This window comes from Dipodomys merriami, unplaced genomic scaffold (genome assembly GCF_024711535.1).
Source record: "Dipodomys merriami isolate MVZ:Mamm:240054 unplaced genomic scaffold, mDipMer1.0.p SCAF_13, whole genome shotgun sequence".
NCBI lineage: Eukaryota > Metazoa > Chordata > Mammalia > Rodentia > Heteromyidae > Dipodomys > Dipodomys merriami.
The window spans coordinates 33,736,334-33,760,451 of NW_027202604.1; the positions used below are offsets into that span (position 1 = coordinate 33,736,334).

At 44.0% G+C, this 24,118-nt stretch overlaps 1 protein-coding gene and 1 long non-coding RNA gene across 3 annotated transcripts in view; one reads left to right on the forward strand and one right to left on the reverse strand.

The window, feature by feature from the left end:
* Nucleotides 1-24,118, reverse strand: part of LOC138824765 (uncharacterized) — a 453,914-nt gene that overhangs the window by 149,385 nt on the left and 280,411 nt on the right. The window lies entirely within an intron of this gene.
* Lrrn1 (leucine rich repeat neuronal 1) overlaps nucleotides 3,478-24,118 on the forward strand; it is a 36,412-nt gene continuing 15,771 nt past the window's right edge. The window contains exon 1 of one of the 2 annotated variants that reach the window (XM_070018993.1): nucleotides 3,478-3,617. The gene's annotated coding sequence lies outside the window, so the exon portion shown is untranslated. Of the gene's footprint in view, nucleotides 3,618-4,603; nucleotides 4,679-24,118 lie in introns of those variants that run through there. The other variant, XM_070018995.1, reaches the window with a different exon arrangement.

A 24,118-nucleotide genomic window follows, 5' to 3' on the forward strand; every position in this document is an offset into this window, starting at 1 on the left:
CTAAAAACTGTGACTTTAAATGGCATATTATAATTTTGTTCTTAAAAAATGCAGTGTTCTTTTAAAGATTATTCAAATACGACTGCTCTCTAAAACTCTCATCTCTCTTTTATCTCCTCATTTACCACATAGATCAGTACAATGAGGCTAACCCCAATTATATTGTTCCTTCAAAGTGGAGCAAAAGAACCCCAAGAGGCTTGTGGGGGACCCATGGGGTTCCCAGTACACAGCAAAGCCTGATCTAGAGGCAGGACCTTCTCACATGAACGCTAACAGGAGCTGAGCCCTTCTCTCCCAGTCCACTCGGCTTCAAAGACTCCAAGGTCTTTAACAATGCCTTCAAGAAGTCAATGCTCGGATAAAATTCTTTTTATTAACTAGTAAATGCAGGACCCTGGGACTTGGTGGATTCACCAGGAATCATTCAAATGGATTTGAGACTACAAAGCAAGGAACAAGAGGATTTGATTCATTTCTGTTGTTTCTTGGGATGTTTCTATTTCCCTCCTCCCTAAAGACCAAAGGCTCTTAATGGCAGCTGACAGAACATTCCTGAAATCTCTTTGCAAAGTTACAAGATGGCGGCTCCTAAAATTTGGGCCAATTAACCACTCACTTAGGCAGTTCATCAAATCTCCAATCACTGAATTCTAGACTTCTTTTTTTGGTATTATCATCACTGTGCCTTATTTGTCCTCCTCTGACCCCATAAAAATCATTTCCAACACACAGCAACTCCCATCCTCCATCCTAACCTCCTCCTCATCTGTGACCCCCAGATATGTCTTCCTCATGTCTAGAGCTAAATAAATGCAGTGGTGATAGGGAAACAGACAAAGAAAGCTTCCTTTCTTACTCTAGCTTTGGGGACTTGGGAAGTGACTAGTATTCATTTAAATAAATGATATACTTGCTTAAAAAGAAATGAATCTGAAGCACAGAGGGACAGAGTCCATTTCTTTCCCTATTGCTGCTGGTACCTTTACAAGTTCTGTGTAGAGACAGGATGCTGCCTGTCTGACCAGAAGCCCTGTTTCTGTTTTAATCACTGGGCTAAGAATCGAGTGCTTGCAATACACCAAGCGCCACATTTTATTTGCTCACACTTAGCCCCCTCCATCCTTTGGAATAGATAGTGTTGTCCATCCCACTTTAGAGCCAAGGAAGCTAAGCTTTAAAGAGACACAGTGACTTCCCCCAAAGAAACACAGCTCTTCCATTGCAGTGCTGGGATTTAAAACAGTGTTGGCCTTGTTTCAGAGCCTAACTCAATTCATACTCTCCTTCCAACCCCCAGAGGCTGTTACAGAGCCTCCTCTTAGGAGTGACTCCCTACCATCATGCACTGCTTGGGATGCGGCAACATCTCTCTCCTCCTCCCAGGAAGAACTAGAAACATAGGAGAGTGTCCCTAAATCTACCTGAAGGAGCAGACTGAAATTCTCTATGTCCACCAATGACCCACCTTCTTTCAGATAAACTCCAAAGAGCACCCAGTCTACTAGAAAAGAAAAGTCAGAAAACCAGATTAAGAGAGTTGGGTAAGGTTCTAGACCCGACTTGCTTTGGGAATTCTTAAACTATATTCTTTTCCAGGCAATGGTAGGTTTTATTTTGTTTTATTGTAAAAGATGCTGTATAGAGAGGTTACAGTTACATAAGTAAGGTAATGAGTACATTTCTTGTCAAGCATTGTTACTCTCCTCCTTTGATAAACAAAGTGGTAGGCTTTTTTGTTTATCTAGCTCTCTCTTTTCTTCATTCCGGTTCACTTACTACCCCAAATCCTAACACTTTCATTCTGTACAGCCTTCCAGGGTCATGGTGCCATCCACCAGAATAGCCTCAAATGGACACAAAAGGGTACCAAAAATTCATCAGAGAGTTTGACACCCATGGTTTACATCTGTGATTCTAGCTACTCAGGAGGCTGAGACCTGAGGATCCTGGTTTGAAGCCAGCCCAAGGAAGGAAAGTCTGTGAGATTCTTATCTCCAATTAACTACCCAAAAGCTGGAAATGGAGGTGTGGATCAAGCGATAAAACACCAACTTGGAGCAAAAAATCCAAGTGGAAAGCGGAGGTCCTGAGGTTCCAGACCCTTTACTACTAAACTCTCTGTCTCACTCTCTCTCTCTCTGCAGACATCTCTGCAAGACAGGGAGAAATGCTATAGAGATCAATAATATAAGATTATCATTGTTGAATTTTACCCTCTAACTTCAAAGAATACAAAAGTGCATTCTGTCATAACGTACCCTTGCAAATCCACGCCCCCCCCCAAAGTTTTAAGCTCTTATGTCTGGAGGAAATGTAATCATATTCTCCCTCCGGTCCAAAGTTGTGTTCAATGAACGAGCTCTAGCTTAAAGCTGATTTTCCCAGGGGCTTCTTCGGGGTCCTCTCTGGAGCTAAGACTCAGGTTTCTGTTGGGGGTTTCCATAGTGGCTTTTCCACCCGTGGTCCTCCCAGCCCGCCCCTCGCCCTCCCACCAACGAGGACACAACTTTTACACCCCAACCAGAGAGCTGGGATGTCAGAGTTTGAGCCAGGCTTTCCCCAAGCCTCCTGAAACCACAAGCGGCTGGGTCGTTCCAGGAAGGGTCCAGCCCCAAGGCCAGGGCCATGGGCGATCCCTTTCGCGGGCACGCGAGACATGCACCCCGCAGCCCAAGTCACAGTGTCCCCATCTTCCACTGAGCACTGGCTTCCGCGGGGGGAACTCGCTTCTCCGCCCGGAGCTGGCGTTTTCCCCTTGCGCGTGAAGGTGGCCCCGTCCTGCCCAGCTGCCCTGTTAATTTTATTTTCCTTTCTTTTCTGGCTAAGGGCGGGGGGGGGGTGCGTTTGGCCGTTTGGCCTCCCTCACCCCCCCCCCCCAGTGTGTCATTCCCAGACAAAAAGCCAGCCTGGCGGGGACCGGCTTCTCCCTGCAGCCAGCGGTGCTGGCGACACCGCACCCGGCCACCCGAGGCCCTGGCTGCGCGCGCGCGCGGGCTGCGCCTTCGTGGGCGCCGACAGGGCCCCGCCGGGGGCTCCGCGGAGGACGACGGGGCCGTGCCAGGCAGGAGGCCGGGAGGGGGAGGCCTGGAAGGAGAGGCCCAGCAGGGAGGGTGTGTGAAGGGGAGGGGGGAGCTGAGGAGGGAGGGGAGGGCGGGATGGAGGAGATGAGGTGGCCCAGCAGCCAATCCGCGCACAGCTCATCAGCTGACCGCTTTTGCTTACACCAGGTGCACGCCGGCTGCGGGGAGCACAAAGCGGGGCGCACGGAGGGCGCCGGGCTGCGAGCTGGGGAGCCAGGCCAGGCCCGGGGGAGGGGGCCCCCGGGGCTGCGGCGCCTACCGGGCGGGGAGCGGGGCCGGCGGCGGCGGCGGCGGTGGCCTCCTCTGGACCTGCCCGCCCGCTGCCCCGCCCTCTGCACCCCAGTTCTTTTCCCCTCCCTGCCCACTCCTGCTGGCCTCCAGCCCGCCCCCCCCCCAGCCAGATTTAGCCCAGCCCCGCACGGCGGCCGCTGGAGTCGCTGCTGGCCTCTGGCGAGGTGCTGGGCCGGGGGTCCCCCAGGAGCGCATCCTCCTCCCGCGTGCGCACCCCGACATCCACGCCAGCCGGGCCTTGGGGTAAGTGCGCCCTCCGCCTGGGCCGGAGGGAGGGAGGTCGGGGGAGGCAGCCAGGGTGGGGGGAAGTCGAGGCAAAGTTAAGGCGCAGAGGACGCTGGAGGGGCCGTGGGGAGGGGATCGCCAGCCTCAGGGGGGCCGAGGGGGCGCGGCTCCCGGAGCTCAGGAGCACTGAACCCCCTCCTTCCCCACACACACCCCGCCAAAGACAAGACTCAGGGGCTCGGTGGAGAGCGATGGTTGGAGGGCAGGCCAGACCGATGGACACACACACACACACACACACACACACACACACACACACACACACACACACACACACACACACACACACACACACACACACACACACACACACACATTAGGCAGGGGCTGGAGCGCAGCACGCTGGATTCAGGGACCCGCAGTTTGGGGATGGGGGGAAGAAAAGCAGGACTGCATTGGAATCTGAAGTCAGCCAGGCAGCTAGGGGACCCAAGAAGGGCTGGAAAGGGGAACCCCAGGACGTCACGGAAGAGGCCAGAGAACGCAAAGAAGGGGGGGGCAGGTTAGGTCTTGGAGACGGCCTGGTCGGGGAGAGAAGGGGCGGGGGAGGGGAGGGGGTCGTGCACACAGCACTGGGAGCTGAACTAGAAGGTGGTCCAAGGACGGGAGCGGGGTCCGCCCCGGACGTGGTGATGGTAGAAAGGACCCTCCCTTCCCCCCCAAGGAGACTCCGAGGGGAGCGAAGTATCTGAAAGACTCCCCGGTCCTGTCCGGGAGACCAGCAGCCACCAGCCCCTGCTCGGCGGCGCTGGAAAGTTTGCCAGCGCGCGTCTTTGTGCGGTGTGGAGCAGGGGGTGTGGGCTCCCCAGGACGCGATCCACACTTGCTTCCTAGGGTCCCTGGGCCACAGCCCCCAGCAGCGGGAACGCCAGCCCTGGCCGACCGGGGCTGAGTGGACAAAGTCCAGCCGTTGGCGGGGGAGGGGGGGGCTGGCTCCTTGGGCAGATGGGAAAGTTGGTCCCGGGGCGCTGATTACAGGACAGCCGGCGCGGTGGAACCCACTGGAAAGAACCTGACAGGTAAACTCCTGCAGAAGTCCAATTCACCCAGATCGTCCCACAGCCAAGTGTGAGTGAATGAATGAATGAACGCAGAAACGAATGGTCAGCGTGTAAACGGTTGTGAGTGTGTGAGCCACCTTTTGGCAAAAGCCAAGGAATCAGAATACAGGTTCCTCCAAATCCCAACTCGCTATTCTTTGTGTTTTCATGATCGGAGCCAGGCAATCAAGGGAGGAGGAATGGGAATTCCCTAAGGGAACGGTTACTGCCGACCTAGGCTGATTTGTTTTTGCTTTGTTTGCTTTGTTTATATGGGAGTTTCAGAGACCTTAGGTTGTATTGTTTTGTAAGCTGCTTTGCCACAACAGGCTAAGAAATCAGTGTTCCTCCAATGTGGCCATTACTTCATTTCTAACAGCTAGAAGGAGAGGGGGATTTACGTGGAACTCTAGATACCAGTGATGTTATTAGCTCCAAAAGTCTCTGATGTGCATGCAAATGTGAGCGGGTCTTGGCAGATGTCAGCCTTGGGCATTCACATGAAGGAATTTGAAAAGACAAGGAGTCTTCCGTTAACAATAGACCTTAAGAAAATGGAATAAAGGCACAGTGTGAATTTTTTTTTCTTGTTTGGGAATTCCATAGCTTTCCTGACACCTTTATTCTGGAGACGGGAGTCTTAGAGTGGAATTATATTGAAAGCTCCAAGACAATTTGCTCTTTACCTGGCTGCCTCACATTCAATGCCGATAGATATTCTCAGCTAGTTAGGAAACGTTCTTACAGGAGGCAGACAGAAACTTTCATCCACTTCTGGTGGCTTGGAGCAATTTGTCACTTGACTCAACTTTGGAGTTTCTTGGCTTATTTTTCTCTCTCTCCTCTGAGTAACTCTTTTGGTCGCCATCCTCACAGATGACCAATACAGAAGACAGCTGTCACTGATGGGCATAAATTTAAATCTCATTAGAACTGTGTCGTAGCCAGTCAAAAATCACCCAGGTTTTAAGCATCCAAACTTGTAGAACCACAAGCAATGAAACCCTCCCATTCCTACTAAAAGGCATGGGCTTGGGGGTCATAGTATAAAACGATAAAAAGGAGACAGTTGTCCATTGCATCCCCAAAGCAAGAGGCTTTCTTCCTTGGCTAAGATTAGCTGAACATAACCACACTATTCACCTCCTGGCTCTGGCTGACTGTTGAACAAAAGCCCAGCAGAGGCCTGGACTTTACCTTCGGACAAACCAGCACCAGTGGCCTCTTCCTTTGTCCATCCCATACACTGTGGAAGGGAGAAAGAATCCATTCACCAAACAACATTTGCCCTTGCATTCTATATATCCACTGAGAGGGGCATGGAAACATAACAACAGAAAGACAGCATTGTTTTGGAAGGTTCAGTGCTTAGGGGGGAGGAAGGGGGAGAACAGATGTTACCCTGGTATTTTACATGCTTCCTAAAGTTGGTTTTTTTTTTTTTTTTCTAGTTCAGTGCCTTTTGTATATAAAGCAGTTTATCCTCAGGAGGAGGGAGAAAAAAGTGAATTGAGCCCAGTATTAGTAAGGAAATGTTATAGCCAAGTTTGCAGGTTCTATCTTAAAGCTGGCTATATAGAAGTCAGAAAAGTAGAAAATCATTGTAATAAATTCTTATGTGACTCTTAAACCTGGGCCACTGTCTTCGTGATGGAGCTGAGGAATAACTATGAAACGAAGGTGACTGTTTCTCAACTAAGACTCTGCACTATTTTGTTGTAAACTTAACATCAGAGCCTCATATTTCTGAAACTTTATCTTTGCGATTACCCTGCAGAGGTGAGATTGTTCTTCTGCAAATCTAAAGAAAGGAAAGATTAAGGAGCTCATTCCTTAGGAAATAAGAGCACTTAATGATTAGGAAGGATCACTATGCTAAATAAAGGAATCTCAGACCAGATCTTACTGCCGACTACAATGCTGGAAAATAATGGCATGTAGCTCTGGTTAGTGTCTCAAATTCTAAAAAACAAACAACAAAAGGTGGGCTAGGGAAGTGGACCACTGATCTCTGTTGCTAGAACCTGCTGCCTCTAAATTCTTGACCTCGGCTGCTAGAGTTATTATAAACTTTCTATAGTAATGACACTCCAGGGAATACAGCAGATACATGTGTGTGTGTGTACATATTATATATATATATATATATATATATATATATATTGCTGTAGAGTTATATTGCTACTTCCCAAGTCAATTGACTATAAATAATTAGGAATAATCAGAATTATAGGCTTTTTATGTCACTTTAAATAAGGCATAAAACATAAATAAGACATAGTAAATTGTAGGATTTAGATGTCACTTTTACTAGATTTTCACAATACTTTTTAAAATTTATTTTTAAGCTGCAAAATAATTGTTCTTCAAATGATTCATTTGAGCACTAATGTAAGGTTACTTAAATATTGGGTTTGATTTTTAAAAATTATTATGCTGAACATCTATTTTGGGTTAAGCCAGTCTGGAGATAAAGCAGATTCCATTTTAGGATCATATTTTGGTTTCTGGGAACAATGAAAATATCTTTAACTCAAGAATGGAGCTTTGATTAATATTTTATCCAGGATGAATTGTAATTATATAGATAAAATCAGAAAACCATATATTTTCTGTGTTTTGGCTCCAAGTACAGACCAGAGACACAAGTTATAAAATTCAATATTTTAGTGACCACAAGAACTATTTGTCTCAAAAGTCTTCTTAAATGAAGTTTGCTTCAAAATGTTCTTGTTTTAGCATGTTACTTTATGGATGGGTAACAGAGTATAGCTTCCATGTTTCCAAAATACAGTAAGTCTATAATAAATTGCTTCTTGAATACCAATCTATGATAAGATGATTATGTATTTCAAGACTGAATGGCCACTTTGTATAAACATTAAGTGTATAGTTAATAAGGAAACACCCTTTTTATGGTACACTGTTGTTTTTCTTTTAAAGAAACAATATGCAGGAGTATATGTTTGTTTGTTGTGCTTTGTGTGAACCCGTTCTAGGGCCTGATCTCAGGACCTGGGTGCTATTCCTGAGCTTATTTTTGCTAAAGGCTAGTGTTCTAGGCTTGAGTCACAGCTCCACTTCTGGCTTTTTTTGATAGTTAATTGGAGATAAGAGTCTCATAGACTTTCCTGCCTTTGGCCAGCTTTGAACCATGATCCTCAGATCTCAGCCTCCTGAGTAGCGAGGATCACTGTGCCCAGAAGTTCTTTTTAACCTCTGGAATGTTTTCAATAAGCTCTAGCAAAGATAAGATATCATTTGCAATTTTGCCAGTAGTTTGGTTGATAGGAAGCTATTACCAGGAAGAGCTAGGGGAGCTAGATGACTTCTCCACCTGCCAGCTGTCAGATTCCTCGGTTGTATCATAGTACAGTGGGGCCAGTAGAGCTGGAAGAACTATTTCCAGAATCAGTTAGAATGCTAAAAGGTTTATAAAAGCTGTGCTTTTCCAAGACGACAGTGCTTAAACATTTAACTCAGATGGAACCTTGCACCTCCAGAGCACTGGGATGCCGAGAACTGGACTTCAGCTTGCAAGGTCCTGCCCAACCGGCCTTTCAGAGTACCCTCTGCGAAGATGCCCCGGCATCCACTTACGCCACTCACTTTTAAAAGCTGCTTTTATGGTGCCTTATTGCCTTCCATTTACACTCTCCATAGCTCAGAGGTTGAAATGTTATTTGAAAGCTCTGATTAATGTAAATGAGTTGTAATTTTCTGACCCAGGCTGTCTAAGCTCCGTTCTTTTATACCCCTGGCAGGCCTGTGGACTCCACAGCTGTCCCTCATTTGTGTATGAAACAGATACACACTGGTGGCATTTGGGGGTTACCATAGTTACCTTAACAATATCCATGTGACATGACATCGGCCTGTGTGAAAGGTTTTGGTGACAGATATTTTGGAGAGCCAGGAGGAGAGAAGAACAAGGATAAGTTTGAGAAACCCGTAAATTAGCCTGCCATGGGCTTTTTCAGCCCCCTTCTCAATCCCAGGAGGAGCTAGCCCACAGCACACAGCCACGGCCAGGGAAGGGCACCCAGGAGCTTTCCCCGAAACACACTTCCCAAGGAGACATTTCCAACAATGCCTGAACTCTGCTGGAGAACGTTCATTAAATATTCATCTCAAAATATTTGTTCTTCCTATTTATGATTGCACTTTTCCAGATAGTGTTATTAGCACAGCCCTTTTCAAAGAAGAAACATGGATAGCCCAAGAGTATATCTCTCTCATTAAAACAGAGGAGATCCCCTTGCCCCATCCCCATCCCAAAACCCAAAAAATCAGATTGTACTATTAAGCAGTAAGTACAATAAGAGAGTTTTCATTTTAGGAACATTGAAAAAGCTTTACAAAGAAAGAAAGGTAGTTTAATTGGCTTCATACCTGTAATTTTCCCCTCTAGGAAAAAAAAAACCTGTTAGCATAGCAATAAAGAATATCATTAACCTGCATTGTTATTTCACAATAGTAATAAGTCTTAATTGGCATCCATAATAATCAGTGTAATCAAGTACTGTACTGTCAAGGAAGCGCAGGCTCAATTTCCCGCTCTGACACTAGTGACTAAATGTGTGACCTTCTGGTTGTCCTGCAACTCTCTTAATGTCTCCTGTGTGCAGGTCTGCAAAAGACTTGTGTTTTAAAGGACCCAGGCCAGTTGGAAGAGTTTGATTTCCTCTGTCCCAATGCTTTAATGACATAGCAAGCTAAAGGACCTTGCCTTTTCTATCTCATCTGACAGTGAAGAGATTTGTTTGTTGTTGTTATTGTTGTTGTTGTTGTTACTTTCTTAGGGGGGAAGAATTTTACCAGATAAACAAGAAGCTGGTTAGGATTGTGGACCATCTGTATATACAAGCAACTTAATTGAACATCAGCTGTATGCCAGGTGATCTAGGAGATGCTCAAACCAAGAGAAGTTAGCTTGACTTTTCTACATTCTATCCATCATATGCATCCTTGTTTGGTCAATCCATGTATTTGTCATGCATGCCTTGAGTACCTGGTACATTTAGTCATATTTGGATACATTTCTTTCCTCAGTTTTTCCCACAACAGAGAGCAGGGGAGGCTGCTGGTGGCACCTAGTGGGTAGAAGCTAAGGGTGATGAGAAGTGTCCTGTGATGTCCAGGGCAGTCTCCTGCTACCGAGAATCATCTAGACCCCTTGTCAGTGGCATAGAGCACAAGGGCTCCCATTCCTTCATTGCCTCTCCCCTCAGTGAGTTTCACGCTAGCAGTGGTTCCAGAATGGAAACTGACAGGCCCAGTGTGGGGTGCCATGGCGGGGAGAGTATGGCAGGGGTCTACATACTTCAAGAGATGTGGTTAATGTACAGAACAGGCCACCTGGGCTCACGAGACAAGTTTAGATCTAGCTCCACTAAATGGAAATGGTTGCCCAAAGGTAGACAAAATGCTTAAATTTGTTTAAAACTAAACGAGGGATAGTGTTGGTCATTGCTAGTAAGACTCAGTCAGAATTCAGTGTGTTTGAGGAAATAAGCAGGTGAAAAAACACAATGTCAGTAGCAATGAACAGGATGGCACAAAGGGGAGATGCGGCTAAGTTGATCCCCCCCCAAAAATGGAAAAAGCTGTAATAATACCTAATGCATTCGAAATTTAAGCTTTGCAGAATCACTAAATAAGAATCACAGTTGATCCGGTTGCCACTGGTTCATGCCTGTAATCTTAGCTACTCAGGAGGCTGTCTACGGATTTCAGTTCAAAGCCAGCCTGGGCAGGAAAGTCTGTGAGATTCTTACCTCCAACTAAACACCAAAAGGCTGGAAGTGGATCTGTGACTCAAGTGGTAAAGTGCTAGCCTGGAGCAAAAAACTCAGGAACAGCTCCAGTCCCTATGAGTTCAAGCTCCAGGACCAGCATCAGGAGAGAGAGAGACAGAGACAGAGAGACAGAGAGAGAGAGATTCACATTTGACTTGCAATAGTTGATACTGCGTATTAGCGTTCTTTCTGCTGTTTTCCAATAACTTAGGAACCAGAGCCCCAGGGGGTCTCCCTGTAACCAAAGTAACTTAGTGTATCTGTACAGTTTATCTGGAAAAGGCGAGGGATCACAAGGTTTCTCTTCCTTGCACAAGCAGGTTGGTCCAAGGACACACAGCTAGTGAGAGACTAGAGATGCCATGAGACCCCAGGCCTCTGCTTCTCCCAAACCCACCGTCTTTCCCCTCCCACCGTGGCAGCTTCCTAGACAGGAGGCAGAGAGGGACACGCTGATGGTGACTCAGCACTGGAGCTCCTGGGTTACCAAAGAAACCAAGGACCTGGATGCATCCATTCAAATTTATGATGCAAGAAATTTAAACTGAGTGTTCCATACGCCTAAGGACTAATCCAGCCTGCTCCCTGATGTCTGAAGTTGACCACAGCAGCCTCAGAAAGAACCACAGAACAAAACTTGGAACAGCTAGAAGGAAAAAGGCACAGGACAGTGACCGTAGAGTTAAACAGTAAGAAAACCCAGAACATGTAGAAAGAGCAGAAGGGGTGCTGCTTAGAAAAAAGATGCCATAGTGCTGCTTTCTGGGTTTGAGTTTTGATTTTTTTTCCTTTGGATAGGGATATCTGAACTTTCCTATCAGGAAGATGATAACCAATATGTACATGAATACACACACACACACACACACACACACACACACACACACACACACACACACACACACACACACACACACACACACACACACACACACACACACACACACACACACACACACACACACACACACACACCAGAGAAGAGAAATTCCATACTGAGATGCTTACAGTTGTTTGGAATTTTCTTTTCTTTTCTTTTTTCTTGTTTCTTTTTTTGCCGGTCCTGGAGCTTGAGCTCAGGGCCCAGGCTCTGTCCCTGAGCTTTTGTGTTCGTAGCCAGGGCTCTACCACTTTGAGCCACAGCACCATTTCTGGCTTTTTGGTAGTTAACTGGAAAGATAGAGTCCCATGCACTTTTCTATCTGGGCTGGCTTTGAACCATGATCCTCAGACCACAGTCTCCTGATGAGCTTGGATGCAGTGTCAACCACCAATGCCCAACTTGTCTGGATTTAAAAAAATATAAGATTTTCACATCAAATATGAGTTTCAGAGAGAGCTTTCAAGCTGTAAAAGGCATATTGATCTCTTACTTCTCCAGAATTGATCTCTTACTTCTATTAGAAACAAGAGGGAGAAGCTATATGACTACTCAAGGTTTGTTTATTGTTGATTTTTTTCTTCTCTCGTATCCAAGATCATCTGAGAGTTAAGTAGGGCATCTGCCATATCTTGAGAGATTCCAGGACACTAATGGAATCTACATTAATTCTCTGGACTTGCAAAGAGCCACCGAGAGCAGGGCAGTAATAATTACTGGTTTCTGTAGCTTGTTATTGCAGCTAAGCAGTGAGGCTGACTTGAATTCCCCAGAGGACCCGTGAGCTTTGCTGTCCTCCGCAGGGACACATCCAGCCTCCTCATACACTCAGAAACTCATCACCCAGGAGGCCGAGCAAAACTTACAAGTCATCTGAAAGGAAAACACAAAGTATGTAGATGAATGTAAGGGTATTTTTTAACTCTTCATGCACAATGGACAGCAATATCAAGATGGAACCCAAAGTGAAGAAATTTCCAAATGGCTTCACATCGTGACTGGGCAGTAGAGTCAAAGACTGACTCTGTATGAATAAGATGCTTTGGCAGTTGGAAGCAAACTATTCCATAGACCTCCTAAATCTTAGCCCCAAAATCCATGATTTTTCCTACTCTAGCAAAGTGCTATCAGTGGAATTACGGTAATAATCAGCAACACTAGAGTTCTTCTTTACAGGCTACTGGGTGCCATCATACTTTACATGGATTAATGCATCTTCTCCATTCCACACCTCTCCTGTAGAATCCGGGTTTATGGCATAGGAAACTAACACAAAACGCAGATAAGTAGCTTGTCTTAGTGAAAGTCACAGAACTAATACATACTTAATAAATACTTGTTGAGTGAATTCATTAATTCATTTATATTTTAGAGGACAGGGTCTTTTATTCCTGTTTGCAGTTTGTTGTATCACAGGCAAAGCACTTTTAAGAAGTGTCTTTATAACTCGTGAATGATAGGCAAGAAACTAAGAGACAGACAGGGATATAAACTTGGGTCTGCCTGACTCTAAACCTAAACTACTAAAGCATTTGGTTAGGCCTCTTCCCATTTAATTACAGTTATAAAACAAAAGGATTAGACTAAATTTGCTCTCATATCTCAGTTATATTCTATGCAATGCTAAATTCCGTATCTGAGAAATAGTTACGTAAAATAATCATCTTTAGCTACCTTTAATTTTGAAATGTAGCTGGGCGCTGGTGGCTCACACCTGTAATCTTTGCTATTCAGGAGGCTGAGATCTGAGGATTGTGGTTCAAAGCCAGCACAGGCAGAAAAATCTGTAGATTCTTACTTCCAATTAACCACCAGAAAACTGGGCGTGGCACTGTAGCTCAAGAGATAGAGCACTTGCCTTGAGCTGAAGAGCTCAGAGACAACACCAAGCCCCATGACCACCCAAAAAAAAAAGAAGCAACATAGTTTAATGTGTTCATTTAACTAATCAGCATTGTGCCATCCTTTAAAATTACATTGGAATTATTAAATTCAGATTTTAAAACCATCTTTAAGATGCACAATTTTAAATGGAGGAGAACACATACTTGAAGATTAAATTCTGCTACCCATGACCACCATATTGCATATTAACTTTTATCATCATCATCTAAATTTATAAAAGCATCTTTCTGTTATGCAGAGAGAAGATAGAAGTAAAATTATTCCTTTTGGGGGGAAAATGACTGTCTTTAATATTTTCATAGGTAGTATTAAATGACCTTTAGCAGAGCTTCAAGCTACCAGCATTGTTAAAAAGCAACTACACTAGATTTGTTTCTGCAAAATGGGTTCTTTTAAAGGGTCTTTCTCATGTGCAAGTGATGCTTCAGAACAAAGTGTCAGCCACTGTTGTAGCCCTTCAGATGCACAACTCATGGCAGGGGACAGAGAGTAAGTGAAGAGGCAGGTCTTGGTACCTGCCTTAGTACCGCTCACCCTTAGTACCATTTTCACACAGCATCCTTCCCAGAGCTTTGGGCTCCTCATCTGCTAAGTGGAGCCTGCAAAAATTCCATGACAGAGCCTTAGCATAGAAAACCGTTAGCATAGTTTGTTATTATTGTTGTTGTCATTATTATTACTATTAAGGTAAGTACATAGTTAATGATGGCAATGGGGAAGCTAATCCTTAGGTGAGTGGATTGCTTATAAGGAGCAGGAAGATTCAGATGAGATGTTTTATGGAGTCAGTAGCTCACATAGTTGGCTGTTATTTCTGGTAGACCCCAAGAGAGCTTTATATTTATCCAGTTGTGCAAGAAATCTTTGGGTCAGGTGACATCTGTCTGGCAGACAGATGAGCAAAGCCTTTTTTGTTGTTGTTCTGTATTGTTTTTTCCTCTTTCAGGAAAAAAAAGATACTACAATGGTCCTATGCCAGACTGGTTCCTCCTGCTACAACAAAACACCCAGGGCTATGTACTTTATAAAGAAAAGAGGTTTTATGTGGGTCACTGTTTGGATAGCTAGAAAGTCGGGACTGCATGGTTAGGGCCCCTTCATTGTGCTACACCATGCGGGAAGAGCAGAAGTGGAACCTGTTATGTGCAGAAGGGACACAGGTTGTAAATGAGGAAGTGAAAGAAAGCCGTGATTGCTTTTGGACACCCGTCTCACAGGGATAGCTCTGTAAAGAAGTACATTAGTCTCTCCCCGCTGTGTGAAGAATCCCAATCACCCCATGACTTAATCACCGAGCCCTAGCCCCACCTGTTAAAGGGTCCACCACCTCAACACCCTAAGCCAGGGACATGCTTCCTGCACCTGTGACTTCGTCAAACAAACAATATCCAGAGGGTAGCAGTGCCCCGGTGGTCCTTTACAGAATCATGTTTTCTAACCAGAGAGAAAGGTTAGATTCGGACCCGTCCTTCCATAAAGAGAATCTGAACTCAGGACACTGTAACAAATAGTGTGATGCTCTAGTTGTTGTGGGGTGCATGGGGAAGGGGGGAGGTGGGAGGAGGGCAGGGATGGTGATGGAGAATGCACACTTAAAGCCAGGGGAAGCATCTGAGTGGGCGTGGCTCACCCCTATCACCTAGCCTTGTCACACAGCTTCCTTCTTGACTAAGTCTGAGAACACTCCTGGAACACAGGCGGTCCAGAAACCAGAGCAGGTCACCAAAGGAGCCACATGGGTGTGACCCCGGGGTTTCTGGTGGGCACACACCCAGGACCTGGTGGCTTCACTTACAGCCTTTTCATTGTTAGCCTGCTTCCACTAGCTTGTTTCCATTTGCACATGAAAACATGAATCAAGGACGAGGTGGAATTGTTCCTGAGACCCTAGTCATTGTCTTATGTATCCCTCCTAATCAATGCCGTAGGTGGCTGTATTTATGGACAACTGGACATATGCACGCTTTTGGCTCTTCCTCTTCCCACCCCATTAGTCACCACTGGCTGCCCTTGGAAGATCTGAATCCAATTTTCTAAGTGTGCTGGAAAGAACACATAGCACCCCAGAATAGAGATGTGTGAAGAAAAAACCCTCCAAAGAACATAGGCAGTGTCTTTCAGTGAGTACATATGCAGGAACAGGTTTTCCTAACTCTGGATTCCCTCCACACTGAGTCATGCTGTTCTCAATTGCTCCACATCTACCACTCAAGCATAGAATGTGCTGTCTTAATTTAGGATTATTTATATCTATCTCTGTAATGCCATCACCACCAACACAGCTTCTTGATGGAAAGCCTGCAACTTAAGTCTTCAGTCCCTGGCACCTCTAAAAGCACTTGGCACTTCACAAATATTCTGTGAATGAAACAAATAGGAGACTTCCATATCATGGCTGTGGCCTTCAGTCAATACTGCATCTATTAAGTCATTTTTACAGATTTAGTCTCTGGAGTTGGGTAGAAAATGAGTCTCCCATAAACATACATTGTACTCCTATGTTAGTGTGTAAGAAGTTACATTCAACAAAAGAACTCCATGAGGCCCAAAGACTATACCTTGGAGGCTCAAAGAGAAGCCCTCTGCAGGAAATTCTGCTTTAAGGGACAAGCAGAGCTAGCCAGGAAAGGATGTGGCCACAGCAAAGCTTTGTAAAGCCCAAACCCAGAGGCTGGAAGGAGTTGGGTGAGTTTGGGGAATGGAGACAAGACCTGTGCAGCTCAGGATAGAAAAGGAAAAGAAGGACTTTATTTCACCCTACTTTCAAAGTATGCTTGGAGCTCAGAAAAAAAGGATTTCTACGAAGTTCAGGAAAAGGAAATTTTGAGTTCTATACAGAAGGGATGCGTCACGTGCAGTCTGAGGAGATAAAAGGCAGCAGAAAGCTTGAATTCCTGGAGAGGGAAATCACATGAGCAATTCATGCCGTTGAGTCTTGGCTGGGTGGGTGGGTGGCAGGCCAGCCGGGGAGGTTTGAAGCAGCAGGTGCCAAGCTTTAAGAATAAACAGTATCTCTGGGAGAAAGTCTCTCCTTCATTTCTGTGTAGCCTGGTGCACGTGCATGAACTTAACTGACCCTTTATTGTTAAAAATCAAAAAGCAATATCAAAAGGATTGGGGCGATGTATGTGAAAAATGGTACCTTGTCAGTGTGTAGTAATTTAGCTTCTTTTAATTTCTGCTTTTGATTGATTGCTTTCTCCCCTGTGTAATACAGTCTCCCTTTTTATTGAAGTTTTGATTAAAAATCTAGTTGCCTACACCAGGTGCTGGTGGCTCACGCCTATAATCCTAACTACTCAGGAGGCCGAAATCTGAGGATTGCAGTTCAAAGCCAGCCAGGGCAGGAAAGTCTGTGAGACTTTTTATCTCCAGTTCAACACCAAAAAGCCAGAAATAGAGGCATGGCTCAAGAATGCCAGCCTTCAGTGAAAAGGTTAAGGAACAGTGTCGGGCCCTGAGTTCAAGTCCTCTTTCCTCCAAAAAAAAAAGTCTAGCTGACAAACCATCACTTGGTTACCCACCAATTAAATATATAAGTCTAAATAATAAATACATATATGTTTATATCCATACAAATTTGAGGATATCTTACAAATCCTCTTTTACCTGGCACACGCATACTTCAAGTGTGCAATCCCATTCTTGTTCATGATGTCCATCATGTGGGATGCCCGTGGCCATGGTATTAACATGAAAGAAGAGTGTGGGGAGTGTGCAAGGGAGGTGTGGGGAGTGTGTATGATCCTCCACCAGATTTTCCTGCTGGGGAATTTCACTACGGCTCGCACAAGCACCGTGCTGCTTCATGACTCGTCCTCAGTAAAGAGTTCTTTATTCGGCCTGATCTCAGTCACTGGCGCTCACAATACAGAGATCATTTCCACATTGATTTAGCATTTTGCTAACTCCACACTCAGGAGAGCAGAGAAAGGGAACGAGAGGTATCTGGAATTTAGTCCACATTGTATGTTATTATAGAGAACCCGTGTTATTTGGTCCGTCTTTCTAAGAGCTATCTCTTTATGTTGCTGATTAATAAAGAATGACTCCTAGCTGGGCATCACCTGTCATCATAGCTACTCAGGAGGCTGAGATCTGCAGACCACAGCCCAAAACCAGCCTGGGCAGCAAAGTCCATGACACTCTTACCTCCAATTAACCACCACTGGAAGTGTCACTATGGCTCAAAGTGGTAGAGTGCTATAGCCCTGTACACAAAGAGCTCAGGGACAGTGCATAGGCCCTGACTTTAAGCTCCATGAATACCAACAACAACACAAATGACTCCTAGCCGGGCACCAGTGGCTTACACCTGTAATCCTAGCAAATCAGGAGAATGAAAACTGAGGATCACAGTTCAAAGCCAGCCTACGCAAGAAAGCCTATGAGACTCTTATCTACACCCAAAAGCAGAAGTGGAGCTGTAGCTCAAGTGGTAGAGCTCCCACCTTGAGCAAAAATGCTAAAGGACAGCACTCAAGCTCTAAGTCAAGGCCCAGGACTGGCACAAAAACAAATACATTAAAAACCTCGTATGTTTAAAGTTCAAAATGTAACTGTAATTTCCATTAGAGAACTACAAGGTAAGTGTGTAATAAAGGTAATCTTATAATAGCATTTGATTATTTTATGGTTTAATGGCTCAGTGACATGATAGATATTCAACTAAAAATATACTTTTTACTTTTAACTTAATAAAACTCATGAAGAGAAAAGACAGAAAGTGTGATTGATTACCTGTGTTGGCATTTGAATGTGATCAGCTGGTCCCTTGCACCATGTGATTACACAAGGCCTAAACTGTGTAATTCAGGAGTGGCCTCCTCCCCTGTGTACTGTGGATTTATTAGGCATTCAGGGGATGGGTGCTGTGAGCATTTCACAGTGTTGGACCATTAGTTTCAAATGTGAACGAGGATAGGGGAAGACTTGGGCATCCAGAAGACTCTAATAAGAAATGATTTCAAACTCAGGGAGGTGATCTTCATCTGAGAGTAACTTACAATTTAAAATCTTGAGTATCAGAGCTCCTAATAAAGAAGATCTCTGTGGCCCCCTCGACTCCACTTTTTTTGTTTTACTAGACTCCATTTTTTGAAGTAAAGGGAGGGCTGGGAAGGTGGCTCAGTGGCAGAGGGCTTGCCTCTCATGCATGAGGCCCTGGGTTCGATTCCTCAGCACCACAAAAGCAGAAAATGCTGCAAGTGGCACTGTGGCTGAAGTGGCAGAGCCCTAGCTTTGAGCTGAAGAGGTCAGGGACAGCGCCCAGGCCCAGAGTTCAGGCCCCACGACCGCCAAAAAGAAAAAAGATGAAGATGAAGAAGTAGTAAAGGAAAACTTGGAAGAAAGTTCAGAAACAAGGCTTTAGATTAAAAAAAAACTCCTAACAACAGATTTCCAGCATGAGTTCATGAGACTTGAAAAAAATAATTCCCTTCACATAAGTGGGCATTAAGCAAGCAGCTTTCTAGAAAGCCTTCAGCTAACCAGAACATTTAATTTGGAACCTGAGCCTCTTCTTCTACTTAACTGAGTTTTACTCTCTAAGCTACCTTTTTTCTATAAATCTAAGAAATATAGATATGTATATGTATATATATGTGTGTGTATATATACACACACATATGTATGTATGTGTGTGTGTGTGTGTGTGTGTGTGTGTGTGTGTGTGTGTGTGTGTGTCTCCAAAATGTCTCACTAATATCTAGAGGTCCTGGTTGAGAGCTGAGGAAGGTGGCATTCAGAAAAGGGACTCAGCATCAGAAGCCAGTGAACTTGGCTTTATTCTCGGTTCTTTCCTTGACCAGTTCTGGGAATTCTGACAAGTCACTCCCATTAGCAATGGTTCTCCAAAGAAACAGAATAGACAGAAGAGACAGAATGATAGGAAGGGAGGTGATGATGATAGGTGATGGATGGATGGATGGGTAGGAGGGAGGGTGGGTGGATGGATGGATGGATAGATAGATGGTAGATAGATGGTAGGTAGGTAAGGGGAGGGATGGAGAGAGAGAGAGAGAGAGAGAGAGAGAGAGAGAGAGAGAGAGAGAGAGAGAGAGAGAGAGAGAGAGAGAGAGAGAGAGAGAGAGAGAGAGAGAAAGCTGTCATGATTATGTAGGACAGCAAGTCTCTCCAGCTGTCCTGCGTAAGACAGCAAATCTGGAAAGCTGGTGTTTAGGTCCAGGGGTACAAGAACATAGGGAAAGCACCTGTCACAGAGTTTATTTTGTATCCGGATCACCGTCCCAGTCTTTGTCCCTGGAGACATGCACTGTGGTCTCCCTCTAAGCCTTTAAAGGGAAGGTTTGATGAGGCGGGGTTACCTTTAACTTTTCTTTTCTTGTACACTAAGAAAATCAAGGTGTTCATTGTTGTTGTTGTTTGTTGTTTGTTTCCCCCAGGGGCTTGTCTTTTCTAGGCAGGCTCTATGCCACTTGTTCTCTGCCCCAGTGCTTTTTGTCTTCATTTACTTTTCAGATAGGATCTTGAGTTTTTGTCCAGGGCACCCCTCAGACTTTCAGTCCTTTGGTCCTGCTTCCCAGTAACTGGATTTATAGGCAGGTGCCACTCTACCCAGTTTGTTGATAGAGATGAAGAAGTAACTTTTTACCTAGACTAGCCTCCAGCATCCATCCTCAATCCCAACCTCTTGAGAAGTTTGGATCACAAATGTACTCCATCCTGCTCTGATAGAAAATCAAATTCTTCAAGTCCTTGTATACAATAAGTAGTCGTATAAAATTAGTTTAGGAAAGGAATGTCAAATGGAGTTTATTAAGAGTTCAGAGACAGATGGCTTTATTTTGCTTCTTTGAAACAGACAACATTTGGTGTGCTTGATTTTGATCAAGTCAAAGGATGGGTTCTGTCATTCACCTGAACAGCGCTGTCTTTAACCTTGATGAGCAGAGACCTTCATGCTGAGGAGAAACACACTTTCATCTATCTACATTCACATTTTAAAGGAACATTTTTATGTGGAAGGGAGACGTTCCTGACATTTTCTTAGTTTAAAGTTTAAATAGCACTCAGCCTGCTAATTGGAAAATTCTAAGCAGTCAAAAGCTTTAGAGAAATATCACCAGATCAGAGCTATAAGCACCAACATAAGGATATTGGATGTCTCATTTCTTTTAAATCAAACTATTATAAAAAGGTTAGATAATAACTAGGAGCACTGGGTTAAAATGGTAATAATACATAGTTATAGAGTCCTTAGGCAGAGAAACAATGCAGTGTGTTGTGAAATAGATGTGAAGGTATGTAGCATATCTTACTGGTGAGAGTTATTTTCGCTGTGGTGAAGTAAAGTCATACTCTTTCTGCAAGCAAAATCCAATCTGATAGAGTCTAATGCAATTGCTTAGCTTAAGCAACATCCAAAAAAGAAATCTATGGCTTGGTATTGGCACCTCGCTCATGGCATTTTCTGTATGGGCCATGATGAGTCTAACTCCCATTGGTACATCTGGAGTGTTCAGTGTATAATTCAAGCTATCAGAGCAACCACCCTCCTGGGTGCCATTTATTAATGCAGTATGGCAAAATCTATGCTCAACATGAAAAATACTGAGCAATCGACTGGGAAGTACTTATACAAGTCATGAATCTGGCCCTTCTAGGCATCTTTAAGACTGTCAAACTAAAGATGTAGCATTTACTTAATATTTAATTGTGCTGCTAATTACACAGCAATTATTTCATATAGATATTACAAGAAGAGAATTAAAATAATCTGTAGAAGGCTAAAATCAATTGATTCCATGGTAATTTTTGTATCACTGCACTTGATGGTACTAAAAGAAGAAATGAAAAGAAAACCATAATAAATAGCCCAATTGCCAGTTGATATCTTGTTCTGATTAGCTTCCTATCAGTTTCACAATTCAATAATGCTAAATTGCTACTTTATGATTCCAGCTATGCAAGCAGCCCATTTCTTTTAGAGAAATAATCAAACAAAACTTTTTAGTTCCTACAAGTTATTTAAATTGGAGAAAAAAATAAGAATAGTTTTTTTTTTCTTGTCCTACCTTATCAGCCACTATGGATTCTCAGGCTTAAAAGGGATTTGGAAGACCAAGGGTTCAAGGATTCTTCAAATTGTATCTGGTGAGGGACTGCCAAACAGAGCAAATGACTTGGGGTATAGAGTTGAGAGAGTTCAAGAATAATTCTGAGCCTAGCCTGCTAAGGCCTCAAAGAATAAGTTGCAAAAATCAAGTTACTGAAGCTTTTGAAATGAAGAAATGAATCATCTCTCCATCTCGGCACCCGTAAGATTTCAGAGGCAATGGTAGAAAACAACTCCATTCCCAGGTAGTTGTGTATCAGTAATAGTCAGTGCCTTTAATAGTTAATAAAATATGCAGTCATGCATAACAATTACCTATTAATACCACATGCGTTACTGGTTTCCTAAGGCTACGATAACCAAGCACTTCAGACAGAGTGACTTAAGACAGCAGAAGCAGTGAACGTCCAAGTTGTCAGCCGGCTCACACTACCTGGCCTGTTCCTAGCTTCTGGGTGTTTGCTGGCAAACTGGAGGTCCTTGGATTGTAGCCTTGGTGGTGATGTGATGTTTGTTCTCTGTGTGTCCCTAACTTCACCTCACCTTCCTTCTTCTTTTGCATATATATATATATATATATATATATATATATATATATATATATATATCAGTAATTTGGGGGCTCTAATTACATCTTAACCACTATATCTGCAACCACCCTCTTGCCAAAAATAATAGTCACTGAAGGTTCTGGAGATTGGGATTTCAGTACAGGTGTTATGATGCAGATTGAGAGGCTAGTGGCTCATGTTCTCAGCATTTTATAGGCACTAAGTCATTTCATCTTTCCAGGGACCCTGATAGGAAAGGACTTTGACTCCACTCTCAAAGGCAGCCAGAGAAATTAGGAGGTGATATGCACCCAGAGCTGGGTTTTCACTTCATTTGTGAAATGTATTAAAAAAATTCATTGACATGTTCTTCGGATGCCATGTTGCCCATCCCCCATTTCTCCTATTGGGAAACACAGGGACTGTTTCCTCATTTCCCCAAAACCCTTTCTATCATCCCCCCTGATAGTAGGAAACATACCATCTACACTCTAAAAAGTCTTCTGAAGGACTTTTATTTCGTGTCTCCTGCAATTACCTGGTTCCAGGATAGTATTCAGAAATGACAAATGGCTTTGATGGAAGGTAACAAATAAAATCCCTGATACAGAAAACAAATCAGTATGGGACTGCCTAAACAGGTTTATTTGTTCATCCAACAGTCATCTCCCAGTGGAGTTCCTGCTCCATACACACAGACTAGCCATCAAACATTCTTGTTCTCTGGAAAGTTTTTATCAGCCTTTCCTTTAGAAAATATGTTAAATCGCAGCATTTGGTAGAGGATTACACATGTCTTGTTTTGGTTCTGTCCTATGCAAAGTGTTCTTCACTGATTAGTACTTTCAAATACTTTCAAGGTGTACTACATGTGCCTGTGAACACGGAAGATAAAGGAGCTGACAATAACAGGAGTGCTATTTTAACGAGAATGTTTATTATCCTTATCCCAAAAGTATGGGCAAAGTAATTCTTATGTATTGCCTTCTAATTCAAATTGTCAACTTCTTTCGGAGTGCATCAATTTTCTTACTTTTGGCTTTGGTGCTTCCAGTGTGCCTACACCTATTTCAAATGGCCTCTATCCTTCGGTGACATTTAGAGTTAAAGCCCCCCAAAGGAAGACTATCTCCAAATGTATCTGAGACTTGCTTTCATTGTTTGAGCTAATAGTCATTGAACACTTGTGGGGCAGTGCCCAAATCAAGTGTGGACTTACTAAGATGAAGCAAGCATAACCTTGGCCCTCAGTCATGGCACATGAGCGTGGAGTTCAGGTCACCTCTGAGTGAATGGAGAATGAAAATAGACTTAGACAAAAGCTAGGTCTAGTGATATCTTTGCAGCCATGTGTTTGCAAGGAATTCTGAGCCTGAGTGTAGAGGAAGAGCACGGGCAAACCAGGATAGTAGGCGAAAGTATTTAAATTGGTTTGCATTACCATGTATGATGGAGCTTTAAAAAAGAATATATATGTATATAGAGTATTTGAATATAAAAAATTTACATATATTCCTAGACCCCATTCCACACCTTTCATTAAAACCTCCATGAGACATGAGAATCTATCGTCTTAACATTAATAAAATAAAACCCCCGGTTAATGAAAAGCTAGGTTGGATGTCTCTAGCCATGCTACCTGCTAAAGTTGTTTCTGATCACATCTGCCTATTTAAATTGAATGGAAATCAATTGAAATAAACTACAGTATAAGAAATTCCAACCAGGAGCTAGTGGTTCACAACTATAATGTAGCTACTCAGGATGATCACAGTTCAAAGCCAGCCTGGGCAGAAAAGTCCTCATGAGATTCTTATCTCCAGTTAACCATTCAAAAACATGAAGTGGCACTGTGGCTCAAGTGGTAGAGTGCTAGCTTAGGAACAGGGCTTAGCACCTGAGTTCAAGTCCCACCACCGACAAAAAAAATATTCCATTTGTCCTTCCCACCAGTCACATTTCTCACATGAAGTATTCACTCGAGAGCTTCCACACTTGGCAGTGCAGGCACTTTAGCATTGCAGGGTTACTTCGGGTGGCACTGATGTGGTGGGGGAGTCACAGGCTGGCATTTCTGATGTTTCCTTCCCAGGACCCACATACCTGATCATTGCTCTCTTTGGACATGTGTCATCTTTCACAGTCACATGTGTACTTGTTCTCTCCCTGTAAGATTATAAAGTCTTAGGTGGGCGTTGATGGCTCACA